The sequence below is a fragment of the Homalodisca vitripennis genome, chromosome 1 (genome assembly GCF_021130785.1).
Source record: "Homalodisca vitripennis isolate AUS2020 chromosome 1, UT_GWSS_2.1, whole genome shotgun sequence".
Taxonomy (NCBI): Eukaryota; Metazoa; Arthropoda; class Insecta; order Hemiptera; family Cicadellidae; genus Homalodisca; species Homalodisca vitripennis.
Genome location: NC_060207.1, coordinates 55,765,425 through 55,787,026, shown reverse-complemented (window position 1 = coordinate 55,787,026; position 21,602 = coordinate 55,765,425). Strand labels below are relative to the sequence as shown.

Here is a 21,602-nt window from a genome sequence, read left to right as displayed (position 1 = left end):
ATAAATTAAATATAATTTAAGGAATATTTTGTAATAGTACGTCATCTTAAATAACATTTTACGTACATGTGTGTGTGTGTGTGTGTGTGTGTGTGTGTGTGTGTGTGTGTGTGTGTGTGTGTGTGTGTGTGTGTTTGTAAAACTTCATAACTTAATCTTCAACCGTTCTTCGTTATGTCTGAATGAAGATAGCCCTAAGCTCCCCGTGAAATTTTGTTCTATTTTTTTGTGTTTAGAAAAATTATCTTATAGGAATTTTACCGCAATTATATTTAAATTTTTTTTAATGATTATCAACCAGGAACCAATTTTACAATCTTAAGACATACTAATCACCGTACAATTAAACCAAAACTCTGAGGAGTCCAGCTGAATATCGCCGAGAATGACCGCTCCAGCTCGCCATCACCGCCATCACCGCCACGCTGAACGTCGATAACGTTGTTTAGGGGTTTGTTTGCGCCCTTATCAGCGCGATACGGCCCATATATAACCCGGCCAACCCTCGGCCCCGACAACGGCTTCCATTAATTCTTACATTGTACAAACTTTTTCAATAATCCCCAAGTGTAGTTGTTTAAGACAAGAGTTATTTACCCCCATTTAGAGAGTTACTGTCGCCCATCGAGATAACTTACCTAACGGGTCTCTCCCAACTCTTTCTCGAGTTTAACTTCCGTTCAGATTGTTATTTCTCTTCTAATCTCCCGACTTTGATCAACTGGATAGAAAGAATAGTAGAGAAAAACAGTTATAAATATAGTACACAGTTATTATGTAATATATAAAATTCAGATTGATTCTCTAGTTGCATATTTATTTAACAATTTACTTAGTAATTGTTGATTTAATTGTATTCCAAGGTAAAAACATTGCTACACCATAATAACTATTAATAGATTTTATTCATTGGAATATATAATATAAGAATTTTAAAATTTATAAAAATGATAAAAACTCAGTATAAACGATGTGTTCTACATTGTGTAAATAAAACTACCACCAAACACGTTATTTTTCAAACCGATTAAAACGTGCTGCAAGTTATCAGTCACAAATTAAATTAAGTAATTTCATATGTCTCGTGAACTAAAGTGGAATTTTGCAGTATCTAAAACTTAGGCATTTTATGAAAACGACGAAACAGAACCACTGTGACATACGTTGTTTTATAGGACAATTTTGGCGTATTTTGTTACAACTGGAACTGACTAATCTCGTGAATTACAAGCCATATCCCTAAATCATTAGTTTGCGAAGTATGTTTTTTAAACAAAGGATATTGTTTCAGCTAATTATTAATAAAATATATTTACAAACCCAAGACAAATATTTGCATTTATTTAGTAAATTATAATTATGCAGCACAAAATTAATTTGAACATAGATTTAAATGATATATTGAATCATTTAGGTTTCTATCATGTTACAACGAACCGTCCTTAAAAATATATTTTCTCATATACTCTAAATTATGCATTTTTATTCAAAGGTCTCCTTAATATGGTGGCCAAACTATCCATACACCTCGTTTTGGCCAACCTTGTGGAAATATTTCATTCATATTATCAAACATTTAGGCATATAAGGTGGCGCTCCATCTGTCTCCACCAGGCCTGGTAAACTCACTAGAATGTTTGAACGCGGGGTTTTTGCCTTTAAAGAGATAGGCAGACCTTTCATACACGTCAGGCAGAAATATCGTCCTGTTAAGCTAGACCAATCCCGTCACGTCTAGCGCTACTATAATAACTGTTTAGAGATGTAAGTTAATCTATTTTAGTCTTTTGGTAATAACGTAATTTTTATGAATTAAATTTTAAATTTTGGACTTTATTATTATTGTTAGAGTGTACTTAATGTACATGTTTAATATTTTTCTATAAACATAGTTTCTTTGAATTGTTCTCTAGATAGCGCGTAACCACAATTTTAAGTGGCAACACATTATAGTATTCTATATAAAATCTTCTCACAGACTTTTTAGTGATCAAAGAGGGGCTTCAGTCATAGTTTCAATTTTACGAGTTTTTCAAGGAAACGTATAATAGACCCGAACAATGCACTCACCAGTCATGTCTGATCTAGTGATTAGTGATAACCTTTCCCTCCTTGATAAAACCGACTTCGACATTCGTTCATAATTCAACCGCACGTTCTAGAGTTAGAAACTTGAAGGAAAATTACAAGTAACGTGTTAATAATTAGCGAGATTAATTAGGGAGGGGTGAACAGAGGACATTAATTACACATTTGTATGTAGAGAGTGCTGTGTATGACAGGTAGTAATTATGGACATCACCGGCAGCCGATCAGCTGCAATACGGCATCGCTACGCGTGGAAAAATGGTACCTCAACTCCGAGCTAATTAATGATATTTGTTTTTGTGCGGCAAAAGTTGTGTTCTACGCACATAATTAAATCCACTTTGTTGCCGGATCTCCCCGCACGGGGCGCTGCCTGCTCGCTACATGTGATTTGAAAACTGTCAAAAGCGGGCACGCGGAACTTTAATTATTTAATTATTTGTACCTCATTTATGCCCCGGTTACAATGGCTTTCTTTAATTTATGTACAAAGCTCGTTCGCCCGTTAATAACCGGGTATTATTCGCTGTTTCCGCTGTGATTTATTTGGAAATCTATTTTCACCGAAAGTATTGTTAACGAATTCCTGGACACAATTGACAGGTGAGAATTATTAAAAGGTCCGGCCACAATGGCGTGAGCAGTTTTGTATTTAAATGACAAAATGGCTAACGAGTAAAACAACACTTGGAGACACAAGCGTTTTGTTTTTGTGTTAATTATTAATGTTCACATTTAACGTCGCTTGCACGCTTTAGCATCCCAGCAGTCTGGCAGCTCCTGGCTTTATCTCTGTAAATATGACAAAAAGGAGGTTTTGCCAGGGACAGTTCTGATGTCCTGTATGTTTTCGTTGTTACATTCACGTATCAACATTACAAAAACAGATTACTTGGTGAAGTAATAGTTAAAAGAACATTATACAACTGTTATGTTTTACACAGTAACTATTTAATCACTGTGATAGTCTGAGTGTTAAGGACCTAAATACAGTGTTGTTAAAAAAGATGTAAACAGTTCCTTATATATCCGAGTGCAATATTTATCAAAGCTTAAGGTTGTCGGTTGTTAAAAATTGTATGTAATGATAACACATAATAATTGAGTAAAGTGTCACTGTTACAAATGTACAGAATATCAAATTATCTCTTATGTATTAATTCTTTAGTATATGTATTGTAATGGAGAAAGATTTTAAATGCGTAAATAAATTTTCTTGGGTGTAATTTTGTAAATAAAATGAATTAAATATAGAATAAGTTAGTCAATATATAATCAGTAGAGTAAATTGACACGTTTTACATGCGTCGGTTTTCTTTGCTTGGATAAGATCTTAGTTGATAACATAGTTGCTTTCATCCTTGACAGTATAAAAATCACCCATTGTTCCAAGTTCACCTTATTTACTTGGGATATTAATTAATACATTCATTCTAAAAATCTATTAACATTCCTGAATAAAAACATTTTAATTATTGTTTTAATGTAAAATTTTTCTATGAAACAAGACGGACTTTCAATTTAATATTCATATTGTGTATGTTTCTAAAATATTGTCTATAGTATTATTTGCGCGATTTCAAGTCGATTATTTGCGATATCTTGAAGTAAAACTTTTTGCTACGCCTTGAAAATATATCATATATTTATAATGTGAGCAAAACGATCTTCTACATTATCTTCATAAAGTCTCAGAAGTATACACACTCAACACTTGCAACGTTTTTCTTACAGGATGTAAACATGCAATTCGGTGTTATTGTAATCTACCACGTAAACAATGTTTACTACCTGACGGAACCTACTGTTATCTAATTTGTAGACAATATGTTGATGATGACGTTGGGGGGGGGGGGGTATGGGAGGGATGGCCTGTCGGCGAGCAGCCCGCGGGTCCTCCTTTGTCCTTATATCAGCTGGCTTTGACATGCATATTCCGCCGACTGGCTTCAAACACAACTAACCCTGTTTTCTTCCGTTTAGCGACGGCTCAAAGTACACCACCTTGTTATCTGGTTTGTGCCCGGTCCGCTTGGTTGACCTCTTGAATAATGCAATAACTTCCCGCCCGATACACTCGCAGGCTGCCCTCTGACTTCCTCTGTAAGATGAGGGGCCCGGGGACTATGAACAATAACACCTTCTCAGATCCTCTAATGTCCCTTAGCCTTTAATTACTCCGATGTTATCATGTTGTTCTTGATAACAAATTAGAGGCCATAAAGATATACAACCAAATAAGTACATATATCTATATATATAAAAGAAAGTCGTGTTAGTTACACTATTTATAAGTCAAGAACGCCTGATCCGATTTGGCTGAAAATTGGTAGGGAGGTAGCTAAGAACTGGGATAAGAACATAGGATACTTTTTTATCCCGTTCCCGATTCAGGATTCCGCCCCACTGGTCTCTAAAAATTACAGAAATACCCGTAAGAAATGCATTGCAGCAAACATATGTTATTAAGTGAAAGAGCCTTTTCAAATTTAATCAGCTGTTCTTTGTAAACATGTATAATGCGACAAAAGAAAACATATGTTTATATCATTTAATTACTATTTTACATTTCTTTACACTTATAGTTTGAAAAGCATAGAGTAAGCTTAAGAGAAAACAGCAAATTTTGTTTCAAACTGTTTCTGCAATCACTGTTAAACATAGACTCTTTACTATCCAGATAATACAATTCAAATTTTAATTTTTTACAATTGAAAGCAATTATCTCGGCATCTCCAAGTCAGATTACATTATTTGCTATCATCATTTCGACATGCTTTACATCGAACCCATCTAACCTGTGGCACAAATACAAGGATAATATGGCAGAAGATATTTTACATCAAATTCGTGTCAATTCAAGAAATCCCAATCTTGAAATGAATTAGGAGATACATAATAGGGCCTTGCTTTTTGATTGAAGACATGTGCTATCTCATATGCGGTAGTTTATTAGTCAGGTTAGGAATGCCAGTGCCAAATTGTGAAATGAATGACGCATTTAATCGAGAATTGGAACGGAAACGTAAATATGATCACCAGGAATTAGATTTAGAAGTTCAAAACGAATGTACCCCTGATGAATCCCCAACAAATGGAAGTTTTATGATACATTAATGAAGGCAATGATGATGGAAATGGTGGTTTCTATTTCCTGGATGCCCCTGGTGGAACTGGTAAGACATTCCTCATGTCAGTAATTTTAGCCACTGTTCGTGCAAGATCCAACACTGCGGTTGCAGTTGCTTCTTCTGGAATAGCAGCCACATTACTAAAAGGATGTCGTACGACACATTCTGCATTAAAATTGCCGGTTAAAATCTGGAATATATTGAAAAACCAACATTGCAATATGGCACTCCGCTATGGCCGAAGTTTTATCAGAATCGAAGATCATCATCTGGGACGAATGCACAATCGCGCATAAACGTGCATTGAAAGCACTCTACCGAACATTGCAAGATCTACGTAATGACTCGAGATGTTTTGGAGGCTCAATGATTTTACTGCCTGGCGATTTCCGCCAAACATTGCCAGTAATTCCCAGATCGACTGCTGCCGACGAGATAAACGCTTGCCTCAAATCATCGAATCTATGTTAAGAAACTTCAGCTGACAACAAAACATGAGAGTTGCATTGTTGAACGATACATCTGCTGAAGAGTTCTCTGAGCAATTGCTGACTATCGGTAATCGTCGAGTACCTGTCGACGAATCGAGCGGATTGATTTTCATTTCCTCCGAATTTTCTATAACTTTGTCTCATCGAAAGACGAACTCATTAAACAAAGTATTCCCAAACATCATTACTAACCTCAAAAATAATGAATGGTTGAGTGAGCGAGCAATTTTGGTAGCTAAGAATAAAGATGTAGATGACTTAAACTACATAATTCAGAATGAGATCATTGGTACACTGCATTCTATCAAATCTATTGACTGTGTAGCAAATGAAGGTGATGCCACCAACTATCCAATTGAATTTTTTAAACTCCTTGGATGTACCTGGCTTACCACAGCACAATTTACAACTAAAGTTTGGTTGTTGTAATCATGCCTTACAGTTCCGTGTGCTTAAACCAGCCAAAACTGTGCAACGGAACACATTTGGTGGTAAGTAAATTGATGAACAATTTTATTTACGCCACAATACTCAAAGGAAAATTCAAAGGTGAGGAAGTTGTCATTCCGAGTATCCCGATGATCCCAACCGATTGTGCCATTTCAATTTAAAACGACTTCAATTTCTGATCCGTCTTGCATTCGCCATGACTGTAAATAAGTCACAAGGCCAATCGTTTAAAAGTTTGTGGTCTTAATCTCGAACATCCATGGTTTTTCCCATGGTCCATTATATGTGGCATGTTCACAGGTCGGAAGACCTTCCGCGTTATTTTTTTCGCGCCTAATAAAAAAAAACAAAAAAATGGTTTATCACAAGGTGCTACAATAAATGGCAAATAAAGAATCATTGAATAATTTATTTTTTTTATTTACAATTATCCTAATTTAAAAAGTACAAAATGTGATCATGTGATATTGCCTTTAAGGCGGAACAAAGTTCGCTGGGTCAGCTAGTGAATAATAAAAAAATATGTGAAAGTTATGCTTTTCAAATTAAATTTCAATCAAAACCTCTTTGACTCTGTAATGAATTCCTTTCGATACAATTTTAAATATTCAATTTAGGAATTATTTTTCTGTAATGATTCTAGCCACCAATTTAAAATACGACAAAAATAAACGTCTAAAAATGTATTATATTATATAGCTAAAGTTTTTCTAGAGACAAAGGAAATTATAGCCACAAAAACCAATTTAAAAAACAAAATAGAAGTTTTTGGTTAGTTATCCCAAACTTATATGTTATGGAATATAAAACAGGTTGTAATATGATATGTTGCGAAATACATATATACTGCAGATAGAAGTTAACCACTCAATACGATAAGATGCAATAAGAGTCTTGATATTTAATATGTGCTTAATAGGTCGCCTTAAGTATGTTTTTTGGTTCAATGAACCAACAATAATATTTTGTTCAATTTTTAGAGTTCAATTTGTATAGCACAAAATATTATAAATGGTATTAGCTAATCGAATGCTGTCCAGTACTTTCTTAACAATTCTTGAACTAATTTCTTCAATAATTTATAAATTTAAGTACTGTATCAGTTTGGTTGTATTGTAATCATTATTTTAAATGAATGGTCTGCTACCTTTGGGGTGTTTAGTATTATTAAATAATTTAATCAACACTAAATGTATTATTTATCAATTTCAAATATAACTGTATAAAACATTACTTATCATTGAATATTGATATACTTTATATTTTACACATTTTATTTACACATTTATACACTATATTTACACTATATACTTTATGTAGTGTTTTTTAACAGGTAAATTGTCTTTGAGTTATTTACTTATTACGAGTGTTAAATCTTAGTCGATATGCCTTTGCGTGTCTTCTTTGCTCTTCAGTCTTCATCATCCAGTTATTTGAAGAACTTTAAAAGTTAACTTCATTAAATAATGTAATATTTAATAATGAAATCTTGATCTTGTGAATGAGACTTTGTCTCAGAACTGTTCCAGACGAGACTCCGTGCCGCAGGCTGGCAATAAAAACTCCGCCAAGGAATATTACAGCCCACATCCATAAAAACATCACTAAATCGAATTAAAACCGCAACTTACGCTTTCTTTTGTGAACAGCTTTAAGAGTTTTTCTTCTAAGAGTTTTAAAGGGAGTTATACCTTTAGGGCGTTTGATTTACTCCGTAATCCGACTGTTTCACTCGGAGATTGTGTTGGAAGTGAGGAACTCTGTATCTTACTGTTACAGAATTCGATATTACATTAGATCTCTTACAGAGCCTTTGTTTTATCCGTCCACTCTTGCCGAAAGCATCACTTCTAGTTTATTTTTAACAATAATTCTCTGAGTGTCATATTGGGACGTAAATATATTACAAACTACAAATACCTAACAGTAATTTAATTCTTTTGATTGCTAAACCTATTTCTTAGGTTTCGAATTAGGTTTATTTACTTGTGTTAGGACCTTGGTAATCGACTTAGCGTAAAGCGAGTCTTTGCCACACGAAAACTCATATTTTATATTTATGATAAATGAAAAAGTTGGAAAATGTCAGGTCACTATATTGAATTACTCCCCTAATAAATTATTAAATTACTAACTAAGACGGTATAAATGTTGTTTACATTTTTTTGTAAGTAATGGATGGTAACCAATACTTTTACTAACACATGTGATGAACTTATTTTATGAATCCAGTTATTGTGTAACAAGGATCTGGAAACGTTACCAGAAGCCACGGATATCTATTAAAAATGCTATAAGATATGTTCAGTCGGTTGAGATTATAAATATTTTGTCTTAAACTATAGAATAAAGATTTTTAGCCTCGGAATGTGAACGGAAAAATTTTTTACCTTGGAAAACTATTTTTCAGGTATAAGTTAAGCAAACAGGTATCCATTAATACAATACGAGCTAAATCTTATACTTTTACTTGCTTATCGTAGTAATTATTATAACCTGTTAGAATAAGGAGTTATTTGCGATCGTAGGTCTGTTAAATTGGTACTACCAATTAAAACGTCCCTTCTGACTGAACACAAAATCAAAGTTTCTTATCCACAAAACTATTGAATGAGAATTGAAAATTTGCTATTTACATAAATTGTGCTTCAAAATGTTAATGATCGGGTTCCTTTCCGTGAGACATTTCCTTGTAAATAAAGTAGAGCAGATTTCATGTTAAACGCTGAAGTTTTTATCTAAAGTACCAAACTGTTTTTCAACCATCAGATTATGCAAATCGGGTACAATATCTCTCAACCTCGTTGTAAAACACGTGATTCACTACTTAATGTGGGAGTAAGATGGCATTAAAGCAAATTCTTAAGACTGGTTTAATGCCTACCATACAACATTGCGAATGCGACTAATGGAACATTCACAGACGATCATTTACCAGACTATTACTGTAGAACGATGATAAGACCCTCAAACGAAAGGCTTCTCGACAGTTAATCACCTACATCGATCATTATTGTGATTTAAAATCACTGCATTAGTGAGCAATAAATGTCAGAGAAAATAATCATTCCACTTTTTTAAATCATATTTAAAATGTACAAACTTAGTTTTAGAGAAGTAAAATATTGTTTAAGCACCACCACCATTAATTCTTACCTGAAACTGGGAGGGTTAGTTATTTTAAACTTTCAGAGGTCTCGGGTTCGGGTTTTGGGGAGGTAAATACAAATGGTTTTGGACCGTTTTCCCTTAAAAATTTACAGCACAACTGGTCAAAATACTATTGGTGTAGATACTTTAAAACACTTACGAGTAAAGTGAATTGTTCCAAGTGTGTCCACACCAAGCGGACAAGTAATGTGATCAATAACTGTCATAACAACGAGAGCTGACAATACTTATATACAGTATATAGAGGGCGTCTGACAGTTACCCTATAAACACGTACACGAGACAGTTAGTCTATATCAAGGTAAAATGTAACAAATCTCTGGTAACATCTGGACCAGTCTATATTTTTGTCGCGGTGGAGAGGGGGTGAGGGCGGGGGCTATAAACATGATTTGTCCACTCGCTCCGTCTTCATCCGGCGGATTTAGACAACAAATTGGCTCTGTTGGTGCAACTAATCTGGCACATATATCGGTAAATCCTGGTTACTTCCGCTACCTACATTGCTCTGCTACTGCCGCTGCGATACACCGGACCAGAGTACCACACAGAGTACACTACAATATTCTGTAATTGAATTGATTTTGTGTTGAGTATTCAGAATTACACTGTAGCGGCGAATTTCAAATATCACTTGTATTAACCACTCGTTGTTATATTGAGAGTGCTTTGATGTACAATATTGGAATATTCTACCGACTTACTCTATATCTTTTGCATTGGATAGGAAGGTTATACATAACTATTGTTATATCAGAGGGCAGTGGATGAAAATACTAATAAAAAAATAAATTTATAGCCATGAAAAATTTAATTTTAGCCATGGCTTTTAATTTTTCAACTGTGGATCCTAAAATAAATGGTGACACGTTAGCTTATCGGCTTGGTGACTTTGGTAAATGTGTACATTTAAATTTATCAATACGAATTTATGGAACGACTCTTCGTGATTTTCAAAGAATTTTCAGTTTTTTGGGAGTTGTATGGAGGGAATAACCCAGAAATTATGGATATACTAGTTCATATAAATTCATAGTTGTTCCTAAAACAAAAAGTCCACAGTTAAAAGCCGAGCATAAAGGTCGTAGACTTTGAACACGTCTACAAATATCAAAACAAATTATTATTTTTGTTTGGTTTGTGAACCTTACCGTTTATTCTATGTAATTACAGCCAATGAAAAATAACAAATAAGAGGACTGATATGTGGTGGAGATATGAAATGGGAAAAGAAAATTTGTCGATACGACATCCAATGTCAGAACTGGTTCCTCCAAACTCTGCTTTTCTCCATACCCATATCTAATTACCAATCGTGATCCAGTCGAGATTGAGTGGTCAACAAATAAGAAGTGTTGGTCACTGCGGATGACGTCATTACCGATGATCGATGGTGTGTGCCCGGTAATCCGATCAGATGCGACCACTCGTGTCCGTGCCGCGTGAATTATACCCACACTAATCCAATGAGCACACGGTAAATTACGACCAGACTCCTGGGGCCTACAAGTGTCAAACTGTCGGCTCTCAGTGGGGAGGAGAGGGGGGGGCACCTGAAAAATGTCCTGATATAAGGTAATCCGAGATTTGTTTCCCTCGTGAAATTAACGTTTAGTTCCTCCATCATTTTAATTCAGAACAAACATTTTATGCGTTAAAGTTCAAGTTAAATTTTACAGCAGATAACATTAATTTCATATAAAAGTGTTACATTTAATTCATAATAAAAACGAAAAACTTACATACCCAACAATGATACTTTATATTTCTTGTTATTACACTGGTTCTGACAAAATTCGTTTTCTGTTTGTCTGCCTGTTTGTTTTTCCACCCAATGAACTGAGCTATGGATTTGACATTTTGCATGAAGTTTTATTTACATCCTGTTTGATGATAATGCATCCCCTGTGTGGAATTTGCTTTGAGCGTTAGCGTAGCCTAACTATTCGCAGGATATCACGAAAACGATTTCTTCATTCTGCAGACTTTAAATTTTTCATGGAGCTTCATTTCTAAATAGAAAAGATGTAAGCTGATACAAAGTTCCACGATAGTGAAGGTCTTTCCTTTAGATTTGGTTAAGCGTTATTCAAGCCTAATAGTCTTGGGATTAAAAAAAATTTTCTTCTGCGTGTTTTTTTCCATGTCAAGGACATGGACAAATTTTGTTTCTGTCTCATTGTCTGTTAAATTTTTTAGTATGAAGGATATCTCGAATACGCAACATGTGGTCTGATGTACTCGTATCTTGACAATCTAATGTCACAATGGGACAATACTTATTGAAAGATATCCTTAGTTTGGAGCTGGAAACCTATACCACGGGAATTCCGGCAATTACTGATAAAAGAACCCCTCTATTCATAATCCTAGAATAACCTGATCGCATTTTCTAAAAACCTTTGTTATTGATAAAATTAAAGTTAAAGGATATATTTTTCCACTTAGACATTTCTACTCTTAATAGCTAAGGGGCTATCTGTAATACCGTAAGTTGGCTTCAAAACTGCCACAAGGCGAGCAGACGGGAAATTTACAAAGACAAAATTGTACAGCGGTTGACCCATTCAAGAGGCAACCACGCTGGACGTTACTCGACTCAAATATCTCGCAATAGTCGCTGTATCCTCTAAGTGTACTTCATTGGCATCGCTGCGAACGACAGGTGGTTCTGTCTGAACCTAGTTCCAATACGCAATGTCCTTAATCCAACTTAGAAATCCAAGCAACTGATGGCTACATTATAGGACCACACTCCTAATCCGTAGCTTGTTTCAAAAGTAAAAAATATTATAAAATCGTAAGGTATTGTGACAGGTTTCTACATTCTGACACAACGTTCTTGTTCAAAAATTTACATAAATTTGAGTTAAAAAAAATTAAAATTCACAGTGGTAGACAATAGAAACTCTGCTTTGCCAAACTCACAATGCTGGAAACTACTAAAACCAATGCTGCTAAGTTATGCAGACATAAAACTCGGTGACAAATTAATAGCGACTATTAGCAGGGTCGAACGATCCATTGGAAAAACAAATCGGCCACATTAGCTGACAAGGTACGCGGCAGCATTAACTGATTGTCCCATCGTAAACAGTGTTTTGTCCGCATTAAATAACGATTTTAAATTTAGACTGTGACTTGTTAACATTTGTAACCTCGTGTATCGTGCACGTGGCTGCATTCGTGATACATGCACTACGTTGCATCGGTAAAGTTTGTTTTTTATAGGATCCCAGATATTCCACTGATTGGTCATCTGATATAGGTTTCTTAACAAATAAGAATCAGAAAGAAATCAGATTACCTAAAAGGCACCTTTTGGGCTTCGATATAAGTAAGGTCAGTCAGACTAATACCTAAGTGTAATTAAATAGACACTAAACGAGGTAGGTCTCGTTATTGCAGCCCAACATCGAATTAGCATACAAAATTTTGAATTCATCACACACAATACAAAGGTAAATTACAATGAGGTAGGCATTTTTGGAATCTTGCTAGCCTCATTCGCCGTAAATCCTCTGCTTTACAAGTATTTACTAATAGTATTCTTAAAGCCTACCCCAACCGTTTTTGCAGCCTTCCTCGCGCAATAACACTGCAAATCAGCTTCTAGATTTTCATCGGCGAAACATTGGATTTCTTTTTCCATCAGTCTTGTAGCAAGTGTCCTTGTCAGTTGTAAAACAGATAAATTTATGTTCATTTCATGTTTTGAGATACATCTCAGAATAATTTACTGTCGTTTTGTCCAATCTTAACAGATAATTAATAATTTAACGTTTATATCTCATTTCTTTAACATGTATGTATTTAAATGTTCGAACATGTATATTTTCTCTTTCAGGAGCTTTTGATTTTTAATGTGTTATTTTATACAGGTAGCATAAAGGAATGCATACATTTATAATATAATGTGAAAAATGAAATTAATTTTATTTTATTACAGCAGTGTTTTCTTTGGCTGTTTTCCTCCGTCATCAAAATAAAATTAGTGAAAAAATACAAGCGATGTTTTTGTAAAACTATTTTTCTTTTACCTTAAATGATCTCAATACATATGCTTAGATAGTTGTATAATTTTTATAAAAATTACATACTTTACTTAATGTATATGCGAAGCTCAAACACTATTGTAAAATTTGTTAGTTTTTACAACTGATGTACAACGACCAATTTCTCCATTAAGTCTGTGAGTGAAACATACTTGTTTTTGTCTATTAATCCACATAATTTTTTTAAAATACTTAAGCAAAAATAATGTTTTTATTTCAATATCTAGGTAGATAATTTAGGCCGAGTTTTCAGAGCGTTTGTGTACAGTTTATCTATCACCCACACCTAACACATGTTCAATTCAAACTTCCTAAATTGACCAAGGACCTGCGACAGACACACTTGCATAATTGATGGTTAAATGGTATTAGTCTCAAACTCTACAAATACATAGCTTTTTGCAGATATATAACTAATAACACATTGTTGCCTGTATTTGTTTTACATTTAAAAATAAGTTTTATTTTTCGTTTGCAATTCGTTTGTCTATCGCATTTGTAATTGCGCTGTGCATGGTTGTAGTTAATAAATGTACTTTTACAATACCATGAAGGTTTGAAGCAAGGAGATAACAGTTTAAGATACTAATTTGATATGAAGTTCTGTGGGTAAAAGGATCAGAAGTTGCTCGTTTACATTTTGAATACATACAGGCGAAGAATGTGAGTTTTTATTATTTTAAGAAGCAAATAATTAGTGTATGTGTAAGTTTTTAGCCTTGAGGTAATAATGATATACGACAATATACAGGTATTTCTTAATTACTAACTACATTAAGGATAGCTTTTTAATACATGGATGACGTCTTGGGGATTCTATGTAATCCAAAGGATATTGAAAACCAACTGATAAATAAAGCTTATTTGCACCATTCCATTCCAAATAGGTCTTCGAATTTGAATACATACACACCTACGAAGGAAACAAGGCGAGAGGAAGAACTACATGTGTTGCTGTTTACCATACATTATTTTTTTAAAGGCTAAGGATTGTGTTCTTAGAATAATACTCGATGTAGCAGGCATTCGTTATTGAGAAGAAAAGTTCTGTTATATATCATTAAACAAAACGTCAGATTTGTAGAAAAAACAACACACACGCGCGCGCGCACACACACACACACACACACACACACACACACACACACACACACACACACATATATATATATATATATATATATATATAAAGATTTATATTACTCTCCAATGTTTTTATAACGTTACTATAAAGACTGATTTTTAAGAACTACAGTGTTTATAGGACATATTACTTTGAATGTTTGAATTATCCCATTCCTTTATTTTAGTTTAAACCAATTTCTGCGATATTTATGTGGTGCTGACAATACTACAATTTAAAATTGTTCAACGGTTAAGCGGAGGATTACACTTATAATGTTACTCAATGCTAGAGAATGTACCTGCGGCAAGTCACAGTGACGTATGAGTACTACTAGGAGCAGGAGGCCGCAGTGCCGATACACGAGAGGCCGTACATTGAGATTTGTCACCGCCACCGATACTAGGACACCGGTCATTGATCAGTAGGCGTCCTGGGAGCCATTAGCCCCGGCCTGGCCGCCGGCCTGAGGCCCCTGCCCTTTAAAGACATCATCGTACTCCTCCACTCCATCAAGACAACGGGGGACATGCTGGTAAACGATGTGACGTTGGTCCACTTATAAATGTTGTTTCAATCTCTTTTCGCAACGTCAGCCGAGGGAAGAAAGCACCGTTATACGTTACGTTATAGAGAAATGAATGTGCCCTACTGGATTTTTATTCCTAAATCTTACATACTCATTACGCTCTCGTTTGATTACATAACTTTATCAATGAGTTTAACAAATAAAACATCAAAATCCTAGTAAAGTATTTTTAAGTAATCAATAAATTATAATCAGGGCATTGAAACGTGTTTGAAGAACTTTATTTAAAAATACGTGTTATGTAAAAGTTAGTGGAGTATAACAGGTTTGTAGCTATTTTGGATGTTAATTTGTGTTATTTGTAGAGTTTATGGCCTTTCCACAAGCGATTTAGATTTGTCAGCCAGTGGAGAAGATATGTAAATGATAATGAAATAATAACATAGCTTAAACTTGTTAGTTGATGATGTTCGTGTTTGTAACTCCTCATTTTTGTCGATTTTCTTATTAATCCGATTTTTCTGTATTTTATATACTCAATTAATGTGAAACCCGATGTTTTAGACAGTTACAATATTACGCAGGTCAGATTTAATAATAATACTGGACAGATAAGTGACATTATATTTTACAGTTGAGCGCATATTATATTCTAAATGTAACACGGCTATGTTTTATAAAATTCTACATAATTGAGTTTTAATTATTGATAAATTAAGACTTTAAAAGTAATGGAATGTTAAGCGTAGGCATTAAAAGTTTATTTTAAGTTAAGTTCGTATTAATGTAACGAAATGTTTCTTAGTAAATGGATTTAGTATGATATAAACTAAATAACGTCTACAACGACATTTTATCACACAGAACAAATCGTTCGCTTAATAGGGAATGCGTCGATAATCGAATGGCACCGTAATAAAAGAAAATGTTCCATTAACCGAATCAGATAACAAACTGTAAATTCAGCGGGAACGTCGATACTTGACTGGGAACGGTATCAGGGTATCAGGACAGGGTTATCAGCGGAACTGTTGTGTGCTGCGTGTACAGGATATTTGTTTGACATAATCGAGTGAGCGAGCGATAAGGGAGTTTACGGTGTCATGGTGAGTCCCCGCTCCACACCGCACTGTACGATGTTCTGATGTAGTCTGATTAATACTTCAACTGTACCGGTGACATGAGAACGTTACTCCTGAGAGTGTAGAGTGAACTGCTTTATTAATACTTCACTTTTACCGGTGATGTAGAACGTTACTATTGAGTGAAGCATTTGATTAATATTTCAGTTGTACCAGTGACTCAAGAACGCTACTATTGATAGTGTGACGTGCTTGATTAATAAATCACCTGTACCGGTGATGTGGAACGTTACTGTTGATTGAAGGATCTGATTATCTTTCAGTTGTACCAGTTACATAAGAACGTTAACTATGGAGTGTAGTGTGAAGTGCTTGATTAATACATCACCTGTACCGGTGACTTGGAATGTTACTGATGAGTACAGTATCTGATTACCACTTCAGATGTACCGGTAACACGAGAACGTTACTATTGAGTGTAGTGTGAAGTGTTTGATTAATACATTACCTGTACCGGTGACTTGGAATGTTACTGATGAGTACAGTGTCTGATTACCACTTCAGATGTACCGGTAACACGAGAACGTTACTATTGAGTGTAGTGTGAAGTGTTTGATTAATACATTACCTGTACCGGTGACTTGAAATGTTACTGATGAGTACAGTGTCTGATTACCACTTCAGATGTACCGGTAACACGAGAACGTTACTATTGAGTGTAGTGTGAAGTGCTTGATTAATACATCACCTGTACCGGTGACTTGGAATGTTACTGATGAGTACAGTATCTGATTACCACTTCAGATGTACCGGTAACACGAGAACGTTACTATTGAGTGTAGTGTGAAGTGTTTGATTAATAGATTACCTGTACCGGTGACTTGGAATGTTACTGATGAGTAAAGTATCTGATTACCACTTCAGATGTACCGGTAACACGAGAACGTTACTATTGAGTGTAGTGTGAAGTGTTTGATTAATAGATTACCTGTACCGGTGACTTGGAATGTTACTGATGAGTACAGTATCTGATTACCACTTCAGATGTACCGGTATACACGAGAACGTTACTATTTAGTGTAGTGTGAAGTGCTTGATTAATACATCACCTGTACCGGTGACTTGGAATGTTACTGATGAGTACAGTATCTGATTACCACTTCAGATGTACCGGTAACACGAGAACGTTACTATTGAGTGTAGTGTGAAGTGTTTGACTAATACCTCGGATGTTCCGGTGCTATACTAAGATCGTTACTAGTGAATATAGAGTGAAAGGTTTGATTAAAACTACAACTGTACCGGTGACGTGGAGCTTTACTAAACAATTAAGAATCTGATTAATACTTTATATAATTTTTAAGTGTAAACTAGAGAAGATATTAATACTGACTATCTGTAATAGTGACATGAGAACGTTACTGTTGTGTATGGTCTGAGTTGGAGGAGAGGCATTTGTTGAAGTCTTAATAGTTCTTAAAAGTGAAGTTAATATAATCTAGAATACACACTTTCTTAATGTAAAAGTCTATGTTAATAGCCAGTTTATGATCATTTTCGTAAAATCTTGCTCTTTAGCCTATGATGGTTCTGGAAAGCGTCGTGTGACATAAAATATGTAGTTAATAAAATGAATGGGCGAAAGACTTTTACGTTAACGGTATACCTACCGTTATATAGAATGAAGTCTTAACCATCTTCCTAAAACTTTTTCCAAAACATCGTTTGTGAAATTAATAAACAAATTTACCTTCAGTTTTATACTTTTAGCGAAACTTACAGATTACCTACGGCTTTGCGTTGACACAGTGTGTGTGGGAGACAACGGCGAGTGCTCGTAGTTACAATCCAGTTCTTTGCGATAGAACTCCTTATAATAAATTAACATAGTTATTAAATTAAAACATCGTTACAAGAGTTAATAATAATTTTACCTCATTAAAAAGTTTCTGTCTTGAACACAACGATTTTTATTAATATAGAGAAGAAATTATTATTACCAAAAGAACAGAACATCCAAAGTTTAAAAAAAATCAAATCGTTGCCATGACACATAGGTTTTGAAAAAATATAACAAAAATAGTAAATCGAACAAAAACTGACATTGTTCCCTGAAGATAAGAATGTAGTGATAAATACAATGAGTGGGGAAGTTGGGGGTGGGGGGAGGGACAGGGGGTTTATAGTCGGCAGTTGAGGTAACGCGGTGGTTGAATAGTTAATCGGAGCGATAAGGAAGATAAAGGAGGCAGGAGAGTAGAGCGATCAGCCCCGCCGGAGCCATCAAGACTCTCGTTCCACCACAACAGCCAATTGCGAACATTGTAATTAGCCAACAACCCTTTGTTCCGCTCTTTAATTTACTCTATTGCCCTCTTGCACTTACTTCTACTTCTTTCTCGTCAGAAATTAAAACAAACTACAGTTTTTTCCCTAGTCGCAAATATTTACTCTTTTATTCATGATGAATATCTCTCCGTGGCGCACTCAAGCTGTACAAAGTTAATTGTAAGTATGAAACGCTTCGTGTCTTAATATATTAATTTAAAGTTGTAGCCTAATTTATGATTCCCTTGCTTTAGTTAATACAAATTTGGTCCATTCAAATCTTTCATAATTTGAAATACACAATATGTTAGGTTTTAGATTGTGATAGTGGAGTTTTAAGTTTTTTTTATTACAGTTTATTAAACTACATTCTAAGAGAGTAATGATTACCACTTATTTAAAATTTTAGTTTTGAAATATTTTTAACACTGATATTGACGAAAGTAAGGATTCATTACGAAGGTTTATCAATTTACAACGTTGAATAAATATCTAAATATTTATATGCTTTTAAATACAGAATATGAAGCAGATTTAATGAAAATCTGACAATCTGTTAATACCGATAAGGTTAATTCCTCACAACAGAATTTTAAAAATATATCTTGGCTGATCTTGAAACATCACCTTAAAAATGTAATGTGTATGTATGTTTTGGAATAGAACGTGGTATTTATGAGATCAGCGTTGATCGGCCCATTACGGATTTATATAACTTAGAATGGAAATAAAACATACAGGCTATGCCGTAAATAAGTTCGTTAGCCAGCCACTTTCTGTAGACATTCATGATGACAGTTGTTCATGCAAAATCTTTATCCCCATCTCCACTGCGGCTCTGTGCAGAGTGATCTTGAGCAGGTAGTGACAGGAGACTACAGCGCCGCAAGGTGTCTGCCGCAGTCTATGTGTTACCTACTGGACAATATAAGTAAAACAGTACTTGTAAATACATTTAAAAACATAGAACAAAACTGTAAGATTTCACAATTCTCATTTACAACCACGTTGTCTTTATGAGAGCTTACCACCTTGTAAGGTTTCAAGGCGGGTGCTAAACAAAGAAGTGAAAACCCATAAATGTTAAAGCTGTACAGCTGAGCTGGTACGATAGTCACTGTAAGAAATTATAACGAAACGTGTGAAAAGTTGAAAACTTGTAAAGTTTCCAAGTGGTGGTCATATACATTTTTTTACAACTTTTATCTTTTTCAGATCAAACATTTTTTCCGTTCAATAAATTGAAAACAGCCTTTATACCATTTGGTACTACTAATTATGCTTCTTAACGGCTACTATCATCTTGAAAATTTATCTGCTAGAATTAAAGAATAAAGAAATGTTTTCACTATAAATAACTATACGAATATTTGAAATAGTAAATACAAAAAATGTACAAAACTCATTATTATTTATGTCTACATAGAAAAGGTAGTTAGTTGGTCAGCTGGTTTTATACAAGTAGTAAATTCACGGATAATTAAAAACACACAGATTTACTTAAAAACTCGAATTTTGAAAATTTTTGGTATAAGACAAGATATCGTAATTGTTGTCATTTCGTGTTATACCAAGATGTCAATTTTTTAATAAATCTAAGTTAGCTGACTTGATAAGTAGGTCTTATTATTTCTGGTATAATATCCAGAGTGTTTATGGTCATCTGCTCCGTTACTTTCTGCTTGGTTATATTTAACAATTTTACAATTAACAAACAATTTTTGTATTCAATCTTTTTACAAGATTATTAATCAGTCACTATGTAGCATTAAAAAAATAAACCTTTTACATTTATAGATTCGATATACATATGTGTGATATCAAAATATTCAAAAACTGTCAAGAAATTTGAGGAGTCACCTGATGAGGAAACCTTTGGTTTCGAAAGGCCTGGCCCGAAAAATAAATAAATTGGAAATGTTATGTATTCTTTACATTTAATAATATTTGTATGTTAAGAAATAATTAACATATCAGTCTTCATAAAAAATCATTTTTACATCCATCTCCCTTTTAATTAATTTTCAGTATGGCTGTCTTTTATATTACATTATAAAACAATGTATTGACTATTTCTCAACTTATATTTACTATTCTATTTCATTATTTGAATGGTTGTACGGTTTTTTATATTCATACACACTTTTAATCTAAATAAAAAGATATAGATAATGTTATAAATGATACATAAATTAATAAATATAACATGTTTTAAACCTTTTCAATGTTGAAAACCACTTAAATATGTACTTAAAACTGTACAAGGTATATAAACTATGAAAATAATACTACTTGCAAACTAGGTATTAGTTTCATAGCAGAACTTCGTACAATGAACATGAACTCATATCTGCCTGTAGAGTGTTGTCACCCCGATGTTTCTTTAGACGGTTCATTCAGGTACACCATACAGTTATTACAGTTATATTTATACCAATTAGGGTAAGTAAGGATTAATCCTGGAAACCATAAATACATCTTCACATTGATATTTCCAGACGACATCGACACAGAGTTTTAAATTTTTCTGTTGTCATGAAGGTAGACTATAATTACAAACTATAACTAATGCTGGCCAGGCAGTGTAAAACTGTGACCACATAATAAGCATCAGCGACTCGGATTAAAGTCAGTTTCCAAAGTGCCATTTGTGGATCAAGCCGCGAGCGGCAGGCCATTAGTCTCTCACAGAAAACAACCGCTCCGGCGGCTAAGAAGCGGAAACAAAAGTTTGAGACGGCAATAGCAGATTAAAAAGGGGGAAGCAATTACAAGTTGATAGCCCACAGGGGTGTCCCCTTACCCGCGTTAACGGTTTTACGGGAATCCGATATGGAGGGACGGGGTAACTTTCAAACATTAGGCGTTGCTTGTGGAAACATTCAAAACCATTCTGCTTCATTTGGACAAGCTTCTCTATAACTACTAAATATATGTTACACGGCTTGAATAGTAACTTATTCCAATAAATAATAGGTAAGTTTTCCCTTCATTATATACATTTATATCTTCACGTATCCCGTGAGAATCATCATAAGATAGTTCGTGTTGCTTACTAGATAAAAAGTATAAAATTGAAAGTCACGTGTAGAAAACATGATAATTAAAAACCAATTACAACATACCAATTAGAAAAATCTGTTTGTTGTCAACG

General features: G+C 34.3%; 1 protein-coding gene across 1 annotated transcript in view; it reads right to left on the bottom strand.

Moving 5' to 3' along the window:
• The window catches only part of LOC124361801 (LIM domain only protein 3-like), a 179,112-nt gene that overhangs the window by 125,131 nt on the left and 32,379 nt on the right, over positions 1-21,602 (bottom strand). The gene's annotated exons all lie outside the window — the stretch shown is intronic.